Genomic DNA, 10,730 nt, shown 5'->3' with positions numbered 1-10,730 from the left:
GGATAGTGGAGGCTTTTGAACTTCAAAGCCCAGCACTGCACTTCCTCCATCAAGGGCATACCTAAGCTTCCTGGAATGGCACTTCCAGCTGGGGATCGGTATTCCAATACTCAAGAATATAGGTAACTATCTAATTCAAAACATCAATGAAAAAAATTACCAAAGCACATTATAGACGTGTATGAAATTTTCATAGGAAAGCAATTATTGTGTATACTTAATATACGTTGATTTTAAAAGGAGAATGAGAAAAAATAAAACAGAAAGCGATGATGAAATGTTTAGGATTTCACAGTGAATTTTTTCCAGCACTGAAGACGGAACTCATGTTCTCATGCCTGGTAGGCTAGTTCCCTGCCTTGGACTACAGCCCTAGCTCATCATAAGTCTTATTTAGAACATGTGTGTTTTAGCTCTTATTGTTTTTTGAGACAAGGCTTTACTACATAGTCTGAGTTGGCCTAGATTTCCTGTTAACCAAGCTGGCCTCAAACTCATAGCAATCCTCCAGCATTAGGTTCTCAAGTTCCAGGAATAGAGCCACAATCCACCCTGCTGAGATTTTACTATACATATGTGAAAAGTGAGGTTTTCTAAATGATAGAATCCTGTTCCAGAACTATCTGTTCCAGAACAAAGCCAGTTCATGCAGTAGATCAAAACCCAGTGCTATTGTCCTTGACTTCTCATCAGCCCTCATTGTCCGCCATGTTCAGAGAGTCCGGTTTTACCCCATGCTTTTTCAGTCCCAGTCCAGCTGGCCTTGGTGAGCTCCCAATAACTGAGAAGCTTCCATAAAGCAAAGGACACTGTCACTAAGACAAAAAGGCAACCTACTAACTGGGAGAAGATCTTCACCAACCCTGCAACAGACAAAGGTCTGATCTCCAAAATATATATTTTACAGATTAGGAAACTGATAAACCAAGAAACTGGGAATTTTCTCAAGGCAAACCCATGTGGTATGCAGTGGCACCCAATTCACAGGCAGGCATCGGCTCAAAGCTGGGGAACCCCTGCTAAGTGACAATTTTGCACATAGATGAAGGATCCTCTCTGTGACCCACATATCTTCTCCGAGTTTTCAGAAGTATGTGTGCAATGGATGCAACTCTCTTCTTCAAACACACAAGAAGGCAAGTTTGGGTTGCAATTGAACCTTAGGTGGCATTTTATTGCACTTCATCGTGATGGAGACACATGGCTCTTTTTCTGAGGTATTGTTATTCCCTTCAAGAAAACTGTTACCACAAAGCCACAAGGGATTGGCAGCTACAGAGCTCTGTTTGCACAGCTGTTTAGCAATGCTGCCAGGATCCAGAATCCATTCTATCCATTTTGACGGCAAGGCATACTTGATATTTACACATATATAAAGTTAACAAAACACTTCACAACAATGAAAATCTATGGGCCGTGTATGCCATATCTTAGGCAACTAGGGCTTGTACTTACCAAGTAACATCCGCCTTTTATGTTTACAACTGAAAAGTCTAATGAACCTCCTAAACATTTATACCTCTAAATTCTATAGAGAGAGGGCTATTTTGCTTTGACCAAGAATAAGCAGTAAGCCCTAAAGCATGCTTTCCACAAACAAGGCCAGGAAACACCTTGCCCAGCATGGTCTTTCAGGATTTATATATTTTTTCTTTTTTTCTTGTAGTTAAAAGTTTGCAAATTTTAACAGCAGACTTGACCTTCTCGTTCTTTAATTATCTAACAAACATTTAACTTAAATTTAAACTAAATAACAGTTAAATTATATAAAGCTATTTTTTCCCATATTAAAGATGATGAAGTCGCTGGGTGGTGGTAGCACATTTCTTAAATCCCAGCACTCAGGAGGCAGAGACAGGTGGAGCTCTGTGAGTTTGAGAGGCCAGCCTGGTCCACAAGAGCTAGTTCCAGGACAAGCTCCAAAGCCACAGAAAAACACTGTCTAGAAAAACAAAAACAAACAAATAAACAAAAAATGATGAGGCCAATCTGAACTCATTTGTTTGTTTGACTCTATTGTGTATGCTTTTAACACCTCCTCATGCTGACTAGTCTAACAAGACTTTTAAGCAACTAGAAGTCTCCAAGGCCTTTTGTTGGTCTGCTGAGGGCATGTACATCCCATTCCTAGGGGGTACAATTCACCTATTATCAACTGGTGCCTCATTCTCAAGTTAAATTTAGTCTTTCTAAATAGAATAGATGCATGCTGACATAACCACAAAACCAAAGGATTTGGGAACAAAAAATTAAAAGTATAAATCATCAAAATATTGCAGAATAGTTACTGAGAATGAAGGTAATTTTCTGTGGTAAGTTCTCAGAGATACTAGGAAAAAATAACCATATCTAGAATAAATATAACTATATTTACATTAAATCACATTTTTGTTGCCAACAGAGCCAAGTCATGAACATTTTTTGGAAGAGAAAAGTCTCTTCCAAGAAGGCAAGGAGGGAGAACGCATCAACAGCCTTGAATTAGGAGGAATGCCTTGGTGCTCACAGGGAGCCAAGATGTACATGGAAAGGGTCAGGAAGTCAGACTAACTTATAAGGTTGTGATCCGCTGGGGTACCTGATGATTGCAGTCCTGTCTAGTGCAATGGTTCTCAACCTGTGCACTGCAACATTTGAGGGGGCGGGGGACTGAAAACAACCCTATCACAGGGGTTTCATCAGATATCCTTCATATCAGATATTTGCATTATGATTCATTAGAGTAGCAAAATTACAGTTATGAAGTAGTAACAAAGATAATTTTATAATTGTGGGTCACCACAACAGGAAGAACTGTTTTAATGGGTCACAGCATTGAGGAAAGCTGAAAATCCCTGGTCTAGTGCTTACTGCTGTGGTACAAAGGCACCATCAAGGACAGGACAACACTGGCAAGCACATGAGAAAGCACGTGGTTCAGGCCAGCAGTTTGAGTTCCATCCTTCCCTCAGAAGCTCGGCAGGAAAGCAGCAGCCACCCCACCAACAGAAGCTCTTATGTTGACTAGGACTGGGCTGAGACAAGTTTGGGAACAGGGAAGCCATCCCCATGGAGAAGGAACCATGGGTCAATGAACTAGAAGGAAAGGAAAGTAAAAAGCTATGAACACCAAAGCTCTGCCCTCTTTAGGCAGAGAAATGCAAATCAAAGGTTTTCCAAAGTTGCTTCTGCTACGCTTCTGATGCAAGGCCCAGCCTCTTAGCCCTTAGCTGTTTGATGCTCAATTGATTATTTATTGAATCCAGACAGAAGAGTTTTTCTTCTTTATACATGGAATCATTACCAAGTCCTAATGGGCAGGTGGTTATAATTAGTTCATCTAGGTGTACGTTTCCTCCTTACTCCTTACAAGCCATGTTTTAAAAAGATGTTTAATTTCTTCTTCTGTTCTCCTCTAGAAAACCATGCATTTCATTCACTCACATCTGAGTCCAACTCGCCACACCTATTCGCTTCTTTCATTATTAATGATCAGTAGCTGTCCGTGTAACGGCATGAGCTCCATCCTTGCTAGTAGAGGACCCACCTGACAGCATGCGTGGAAGCCTATGAGCAAAGACACTGGCTGAGCTGCCTTCACGCGCTGACCAGCAGGCAACATGAAATCACCAGCAACGAGCTCTCTATGCATAGGCATAAGGTAGCAGCTAACTCTGAAACTGTATGCCTTAGAGCTAAACACTCATTATTATAATCCAGTTTTAACTTCTTAAAAACATGTTTAAAGACTAGAGCTTTCTGCTTATGGTGTTTTTATATATAATACACACACATATTATACATATAATTTATGGTGTGTTTAATTACATGTTGCCTATATATAATTATATAGATTAATATATGATTATGTCTAAATATATGATTTATGTGTAAATATATTGTATACTAATATACAATTGTGTATAAGATATAATTATATATAATCAAGCATCAAAAATGTATATGCAAAAGGAAAACTGGGAAACTCAGTTCCTAGGAAATGAAGAGCTAATTTTGTCACGTTTACAAACCTTAAGAGGCAAAATAAGTTCATCCTTTACTGCAGTGATTTCTTTCCCCAGGCTCTTTCTAGTCAATTGTAGGTGAATACTGCCCTCTGTCGGCAAAATGTTCACATTAACATGCGTTTTGGTTTCCTTGTCAAAATGACACAACAGTTATTTGGGAAGAGGAACCTCAGGTAAGAAAATGCATCAGATTGCTTGTAGGCAGGTCTTTGGGACATTTTCACAATTTATGACTGATTTGGGAGGGTCCAGCCTATCGTGTGTAGCTCCACCTCTGAGGTAGTCCTGGGTTCTATAAGAAAACATGTTGAACTGGACAGCCCCTGCTCAGCTACAGGCCACATCAGCCAGAACAGGTAGACTGCCTGACCTCTGACTCCCTCCACTCTCTAGGTGCCCACGCCTACACTATGCCTAATCCCCTCTTGATGGAGGAAGGTCATTGGTTAATTATAATAAACCAACTGCTTGGTCTCATAGCTTAGAACATAGATGGGAGGAGTAAACAGAATAGAATTCTGGGCTGAAGAGGAAGTGAGGTCAGATTCTGCTCTGCTTCCAGAGGGACCGGACAGCCGCCATGCTCTGCTCTCCCAGGCAGCTCCAACCCACGATGGACTTAGGCTAGAATCTTCCCAGTAAGAGCACTTTGGGGTGCTTACACACATTATTAGAAATGGGTTAGAACAATATGTAAGAGCTAGCCAATAAGAAGCTGGAACTAGCCGGGCCAAGCAGTGTTTAACAGAATACAGTTTGTATGTTGTTATTTTGGGCATAAGCTAGCCAAGCGGCCGGGGTGTTGGGGACGCAGCCCCGCCGCTCCTATTTCAACACCCTCTACCCTCCCTGTCACTACGTCTCAGTCCCCAATTTAGGCTGAGCCTCCCTGCTGGCCCAGAGGTCACAACATCTGCAAGAATTCCAGACCCCACTTCAGATGGAGAAAGCCTGCTCAATCACAGGTCACATAGTCCAGAAGACTAGAAAGGAAACAGAAACCAAAGAAGAAAACAATCATCCAACAAAGAAAAACTCAGAAACTGACACTGAGGCCTATACTCACCCCACACTGAGATGCCTAGAAAGCAGCCCAAGAATGTAAGCAGCAATAGCCAGGGCAATATATCACCACCAGAGCCCAGCCCTGAATATCCAACAGAGCTGAAGCACAAGAAAATGACCTTAAACCAACTTTATGAGGATGATAGAGGTCCTTAGAGAAGTAGTGAATAAGGGCTGCAGAGATGGTACATCGGTTAAGAGCATTGACTTGGCACTCACACGGCAGATCGCAGCTGTCTATAACTCCAGTTCTAGGGGATCTGATACCCTCATACAGACATACATGCAGGCAAAACACAATGTATGTGAAATAAAAGTTAAAAACATGAATGAAGAAGGAAATGAAATAGATAAATTCCTTAAATAAAAAGAAACAAAAAAGTTAAAGGATACGAATAAATCCCATAAAGAAAACCAAGAGAAAACAAACAGTTGAGTAAAATCAATAAAACTGTTCAAGACCTGAAAATGAAAATAGAAGCAGCACAGAACACAAACTGAGGGAATTCTGGGACAGGAAAATCAAGTTAAGTGAACAGGAACTATATAGATAACAGATTACAGAGATGAAAGAGAGAATCTCACACAATGAAGATACCATAGAAGAAATAGATTCAGTGGCCAAATAAAGTAGTAAATCTAGGAAAATTCTGGCACAGAACCACCCTATAGTATGGATTTCCTTCTTCTTCAACATACATAGTAAGGCATGGACTAGCCTCCCTTGGGACAGAACATGGAAGTCCTTGCTCCTTACTTTGCTACTTTGAAGGTACATGCATGAGGTCATTTGCTCTAACCTAACACGTCCTTCTGTCTTTCACTTCATCCTTGCTAACCTAGCTCACTTGCCTTATTGAATCTAGTCTCATTAATCACAGCTGCTTTTTCAAGTCCAGCTATCCAGCAAAGGAAAGGCTTCCTTCTAACAGACTGTCAAATCCAATATATCACACAAACAGCCCTGATAGAATATTCACTTCCTACTGAAACTTTACAGTCTAGGCCTCTATCATCTGCATTTCTTTCAACATTCTTTTCTTCCACTTCGCACAGTATAACCCACCGATTTCCGAGCAATCACTGACTCTTCCAGCCCAAGGCTCCAAAATCCTTCACCCTACTCCCACAAAACTAAGGCATAAAAGTCACATAGTTCCTTCATAGCAAGACCCCATTCTCTGGTATAAATTTCTATCTTAGTTTGATTCTTTGTGGCTTTGAGAAAACACTTTGGCCAAAAGCAATTTGGGGGAGAAAAAGGTTTATTGGCTTACAAGTTTTAGCCCACCATAGAAGAAAGCCAAAGCAGGAACTCTAAGCCAGAACTTAGAGGCAAGAACTGAAGCAGACTATGGATTAGCGGTGCTTGCTTATCGTGACTACGGTTTTAATAGAACCCTGACCCACCAGCACAGGAACGACACTGCCCACAGTGGCCAGGACCTTCCCCCCTCATTACTAAGAACACAGCAACTTCTCAGTTGAAGTTCTCTCCAGGTGGCTCTAGTTTGTAAAGTTGGTAAAGCCCAACCATGGGAATCCACAGTCGGGTAGACACCAGTGTGTCCCAGCAGATGGCACAACTGGAGTAAAGGAGCTGTGAGGCTTCACAGATTTCATTCTGAATGCCAATTCTAGGTTATGTAAATTTATTAAGTAACTTGTATAGTTTGAGTCTGCTGGATTTTGGTGTGTGGTGCCAGTCACTAGAGGGGCCAGTCACTAGAGAGAACTTTTACCTCTACCAATGCTCAGACCGAAGGGGCGATCCTGTCCTCAGACTCATCTTCTGACTGCAGGGGAGATCCTCAGACTGCAACTGTTTCTACCACACCTCAGACAGCCCGAGTTCCTGGCCCCTTCTACCTATACTCTCTCCACCTACCTAGTGCTGGGATTAAATGTACGTGATCCCAAATGCTGGGATCACCTTTGTGTGAGCTCTGTTTCTCTTTTAGACAGACACAATCTTGTGTAGGCTAGGGTGGCCTTGAACTAACAGAGATTCCCACCTCACTTCTCCCAAATCCTGGGATTAAAGGTGTGTACCATCACTCCCTGGCCTCTAGTGGGTTAGCTCTGTACTCTTGATCTTCAGGCAAGCTTTGTTAAAACATAAACTATCACTACAGACCATGTGTTACCTAGACAGGAGACCACACATTAAGAAATCAGATTCACCTAAGATATCCTAAGGAGATGGAAGGAATAATACACACACTAAGAGTTTAAAAATTTGTAAAGTGTGAGCTGGATGTGGTGGCACATGAGTTTAATCTCAGAACAGATGAATAGAAATGGGTTAAATTAAGAGTTAGCGAAGAGGAAGCTAGAGCTAATGGGTCAAAGCAGTGTTTTAATTAATAGAGTTTCTGTGTGATGTGTGATTATTCCTGGCGGCTGGGAATGAACAAGCAGTGGCTCCCTGCAACAATCTACTGCTCATGTGTGACATGCCTTTCTGCCTGCTGCCAGGCTTCAGACTCACCCTCTGGAACTGTGAAGCTCCAATAAACTCCTTCCTTCTCTGCATTGCCCTTTCACGGTGTCTAGTCACATTAACTGAAAAGCTATTAAAACAAGTGCTACAGAAAGCTATCTTCTGAACATGACCTGCTATTACAACAGATATCAGTGATACTCAGAAAATCATTAGGTAAACTGGATATCTGAAAGAAACGGATGCATATGATTGATCTACCAAGATGAGATAAACAATTTACATCTATCTACAGCAGACTGGGAGACTGAAGTAGTAATCTAAAGTCTCCCAACTAAAAAAAAAAAAAAAAAAAAAAAAAAAAAAAAAAAAAAAAAAAAAAAAAAAAAAAAAAAAAAAAAAAAAAAAAAAAAAAAAAAAAAAAGTCCATGTCCTGATGGATTCACAGATGAATTTTACCAGACTGTCCAAAAAAGCTAACACCCCAATGCTTCTCAAACTGTTCTATAAAATAGAAAAGGAATACTATTAAGCTTTTAGAATATTCTGATGACAAAAATCTTATCAAAGACACAATTTTCAAAAGAAAAATCTCCCTTACTGATACAAAAATTTTCAACACAGTATTTACATAACAAATTCAAGAACCATCAAATAAAAATTCACACTCAAGTTGGCTTGAGTCCAGAGATACATGGATGGTTCATGAAAAATAAATCCACGTTAGAAATTACATAAATGGGCTCAAAGACAGAAATTACATTATCGTCTTGATAAATGCAACAAGGCTTTTCACAAAATTCAACAACCCTTTAAAAGTTCTGAAGAAATTCAAACTAGAGGGATCATATCTGAGCATAATAAGGCTATATACGGCAAAGCTACAGCCACATCACTTTTATGGGGAGAACTCAGCATTACCACTAAGATCACAAATTCGAGAAGGATGTCCACTCTCTGAACTCCTACTAAATATAGCACTGGAAGTCTTAGCCAGAGCAGTAAGTGAATAAAAGCTATAAATAGGAAAGTAAAAAAAAGTCAAAGGATCTCTATCTGTAGATGTGATGACATGAATATGCATATATTTCTGAGTATACACAGGATACCCTAAAGACTCCACTAGAAATATAAATGATATGCACTTTCAGTAGGTCTTATCATTAAAATTAAAGTGCTTATTATTAAAATTAACATGCAAAAATCAGTAGCTTTCATTTATTGGGTAAATCTATTAGGGAAATAATCTCACAGCTATATATCCTATCAGCCCCCAAAATTACATGACTGGAAGAACTAGTAACTCCAGTGATCATCTTCTTCCCATTTTCTATCATGTAGCCTAGCTGCTTGACTGTATTTCCCTGTTTATTCCTTCACTGTGATTCCAAAGTCTTCTGTAGTCCTCTCACCCCAATAGTGAAAGGCAATAGCCACGTTAAGTTCAGTAAACATTGCTTACACAGGTCTAAGCCAGGTTGGTCTACATATCAAGCTCTAGGACAGACAGGGGATAAACACAGTATAACCCTAACTCAAACACAAAAGATTTCTGCTCTTAGTTGTATCCCTTAAAAAAAAAAAAAAAACACAGCCATGAGACATACAAAACAGAATTTCATGAACTATCTTCATGAAAAAGAACTGCCACTGTAAAATAAATGGTGACCTCTGAACGTACTCACATGACATAGTTCAGAAAGGTAATGTGTAGGGCATGATTCCAGCATATGTGAAGACTAATTATGTATGAGCACACAAATTAAAGCACATGGTAAAAGAACACCAGAAAAGAAGGCTGTAATAAGTGTCGGGGTCTGATGCCTCAACATAAGCTGTTTTCCCTCTGTGGACCGGCACGGAGGCATGAGAATAACTGAGACACAGCTCACACAGCAATATCGGAAGGGAGTCTCAGGCTTCATTCAAATCCTGAAGATCACTCGCATTTATTATCCAAACACCTTTTATCCCCCCAAGGTAAACGAAGGTGGAAGTTTATTAACATTCTGTTTGGGTGGGCATAGCGGGCCTCCAGTCAGGTCAGCAGCTTGGTCACTAGCTTGGAAGTCACACCCCTTCTCAGGGGATCTACAGAATTACAAAAGAAAAGGAGGAACACATCCTGAGCCTTTGTCAGGGTAGCGACAGCCTATCTGGGAGGGGACGTGACTGCTCTGGATATCAGCTATGGCTGTCATACCATGTAGAAATATGGCCTACAAATAAGCACAGAAGAGCCACCCCAGAGAAGGAAGAAACTGAAAATCTGGTAAGACTTGCTTACATCAGGACAGAACCGATCGTACACACCTGTACCTACACATACACCGAATTCCATCTCTTATGCTTTGCTTACACTTCATAGTCTAGTATTTTACATTGAACAGAACTCAATACCTTCATAGATGGCAACAGTCAAAGGAAGTTAGATGTCCAAAGGCAGACACTGACCTACTTTTTTTCAAAACATCTCAAATTGTCACTTAGAAGTTACTTTTCAGCACGCTGCATGGCTCAAGGGTAGGCACTTGCTGCCGAAGCCTGACAATCTGAGTTCAAGCCCAGACGCCACAGCAGCAGAAAAGAACCAACTCCCTAAAGTGGTCTTGGCTTCCACACGTTGTAACATTAGCAGTAGCAGTCATACACATATAACACACACACACACACACACACACACACATTTTATTTGCTTTTGCTGAAAGGCCTGGCCTCCTGACTTGGCACCACAAGACTCCTTGGAATAGCAGACAATGAAAAAGTTTAATGGAAGCATCAACAGCACTGTAACCTCAGAGGAGAGCAACTTCTGGTGAAGCCAAGTGCTGTACTGTGGGAACTCCTTCAGCCAATAGTCTTCAAGATACCAGCTCATTTGGGTGTGATCTTTTATACGATAAGTGCAGCCATAAAGCTTGTATACTCTTCAGCTGCTGGATTTGGTTCCTGTTTCCCAATCATACAGAGAACTGTGATCTGTTGAGTCTACCCTTGAATAAAAGAACCTTTATTATACTCAATTCTGAGCTGGCGTGGGATTACTTTATAGTGTCTATCTTCAAATGACTCCAATGTGGGCAGCTATATACACATAAAACCTGAGAGAGCTTGAGAAGTAATTCTAGACACAAAAGAAAAGTATTAAGCACGGCTTCTTGGTAGCAGCATTTTCTTGGGAGGTCTCTGATTGCTAGAGACAAGCATATCTCATT

The sequence above is a fragment of the Alexandromys fortis genome, unplaced genomic scaffold (assembly GCF_014885135.2).
Source record: "Alexandromys fortis isolate MF-2015 unplaced genomic scaffold, M_Fortis_MF-2015_v1.1 scaffold_18, whole genome shotgun sequence".
NCBI lineage: Eukaryota > Metazoa > Chordata > Mammalia > Rodentia > Cricetidae > Alexandromys > Alexandromys fortis.
This window is presented reverse-complemented; position numbering follows the sequence as displayed.